The following is a 2,600-nucleotide window of genomic DNA, read 5'->3' as shown; positions in this document are numbered from 1 at the left end:
CTCCCTCTCCCACTCCCCCTGCTTGTGTTCCCTCTCTTGCTGTGTCTCTCTCTGTCAAATAAATAAATAAAATCTTTAAAAAAAAGTTGAAATATGTCTTATTCCCAAAACGAGTCTTTGAGGATGTGATAAATTATAATAAACATTAGGATACAGTGGTGGTCAGAATGATGCCTTCTCACCTACGGATGTCCATGCTCTAATCTCCAGAACCTGTGAATATGTTAGGTTACAAGGCCGGGGAGGACTATGGTTGCAGATGGAATTACAGTCGCTAATCTGACTTTAAAATAGGTGATTATTCTGAGGGGACCTAATGTCGTCACAAGTGCCCTTTAAATGTGCAAGAATTCAAGGCAGAAGAGGTCAGAATGGTTTGATGTGAGAAGAGCTTGACTAGCCATTGCCGGCTTTGAAGATGGAAGCCAAGGAATGCCCCAGAAGGGGCATTTTGTCCTAGAGCCTCCAGAAGGACTGCAGACCTGTCCAAACCTTGATTTTAGTACAGGAAGACCCATTTAGGACTTCTGACCTCCAGAGCTATCAGATAACAAATTGGCATTGTTTTAAGCCACCAAGTTTGTGATAACTATTATAGCAGTCACAAACGCTACGGTCATAAAAGGAAGATAATATTTAAACTGGTCAATTTTAATATAAGAGGAGGAAAACTCGAAACTTGAAAATAGACATACTTAGGGTAGATGATAGTAATTTGGCTCAGATAATGATTTATCCAAATCAATTGCTAATGTGTTGCTGCTGGAGGTAGTTAAAAGATGCCACGTTAAATAGGGATTTTGACGCAGAGAGTGTTTCCATTTTTGTTCAGTAGCATATACTTAGAAGACAAGTAAGCCTTTCAATCATATTATTTGTGCTTTGTTTCCCTTTACTAGAATAAAATATACTAAAATGAGTATATGCCTGTTAGAGTGTGTTGAACTTAATGTACATAGCTGGATCTAGAATTTCAAATTCATTGGCAGTATCAGAAAGTTCACCTGTAACCAGCTCCCTCTGAAGAAGATTGCCTTCCTGTGTAATCTGATTTCCATAGTTACATGGAATGAGAACCTGGCCCCTTGAAAACAAGGTATTGATCTGGTAAGAATCTACCTTATTCTTATTCATAAAAGCTGTTATCAGTTGCAAGCATTTAAGTTTCCAAAAACCACCCTATTCTAAAGGAATACTAACTAAACCCTGAAGGGATAACTGTTACCCTAATTTTGCTTCTAACATTTTATCGGTTACCATATAGCCAGAGATAATATTAGCCATAGAGAAGTCAAGAAGTTTCTGGCTCTGACTTTTCTCCGAACTGCAAATTTCTAACGGTCCTTATCCCCTTTTGGTTTGTTGGTCCTTTTCAACAAAATACCTCTGATTCTAATTTCTAAGCCAAAAGGCAGGAGAAGGGGAAGTCTAGCTCTCTGACAGCTTTTATGGAGAGGTCAGAACGACTAGAGAATGATTTGTGAACCCAGAGGGTTTATGGTTATTTTAGAAAATTCCCAGTATCTTGCAGAGATTTATAGTTAATTGTGTTTTTTAAAAGTTTTATTTTTAAAGATTTTATTTATTTATTTGACAGAGCGGGGGGAGTGCAAGCATAAGCAAGGGAGAACAGCAGAGGGAAAGGTAGAAGCAGGTTCCCCACCGAGCAGGGAGCCCGATGTGGGGCTCGATCCCAGGACCCTGGGATCATGACCTGAGCCAAAGGCAGACGCTTAATGGACTGAGCCACCCAGGTGTCACTATAGTTAATTGTTAACTTTAATTCTGTCCAAGTGTTTACTCCCTTCCTTTCTTTTCTTTCTCTCTACTATCGAAACATTCCCTGGCAAGTTTCCTTTATAACTTTTGTGGGCACATACATGCGTACTGCCATTCCAAATAACGCCGAGTTCAATTTCATGAGGATGATGTGTAAAAATCATTGCAGCAAGTTTCTTTAAATTGAGAGAGAGTACTTATACACTGTTACTGCCCTGCCATATTAATATAAGTGAGAAATTATTCATTGGTAAACACTCAACCATGAAATTCTTCCTGGCAGGTGGGAGAAACCTGCAGGTGGGTTCCAGAACCCAAAGTAGTGCAGATTGGACTATGATGGGCTATGATAAGGGACTAGGTACCCGTACTAAGGAGGATTATACTATACACAGGAAGCAGGAATTCCCAGACACTCTGCAGACATGGAAACTGATGTATGAAAAGTTTGAGGTCCTGGTGTAGCAACAGTTGATTTCTATTATCTCCATATTTTTTGTATCTGGAGTTTTCTGGTTTTCTTTACCTCTAAGTGCTAGTTAGATTCTTTTGATATGTGTACCCATCCACAGCCACATTTGCAAATTTCTTTAATTTTAACTATGTATTTCCCGTTCTACTCTCAGTGCTACAATCACTTTAAGTTTTTTTGATCCTTAAGTTTTTTCTTTTCTTTTCTTTTTTCTTTCCTTTTCTTTCTCTCCTTTTTCTTCCTCTTCCTTCCTTCCTTCCTTCCTTCCTTCCTTCCTTCCTTCCTTCCTTCCTTCCTTCCTTCCTCCCTTCCTTCCTTCCTTTCTTTCTTTCTTTCTTTCTTTCTTTCT

This window comes from Callorhinus ursinus, unplaced genomic scaffold (genome assembly GCF_003265705.2).
Source record: "Callorhinus ursinus isolate GAN/ISIS: 27379988/994484 unplaced genomic scaffold, GSC_fseal_2.0 scaffold6, whole genome shotgun sequence".
Taxonomy (NCBI): domain Eukaryota; kingdom Metazoa; phylum Chordata; class Mammalia; order Carnivora; family Otariidae; genus Callorhinus; species Callorhinus ursinus.
The sequence above is the reverse complement of the archived record's forward strand: the minus strand, read 5'-3'. Positions refer to the sequence as shown.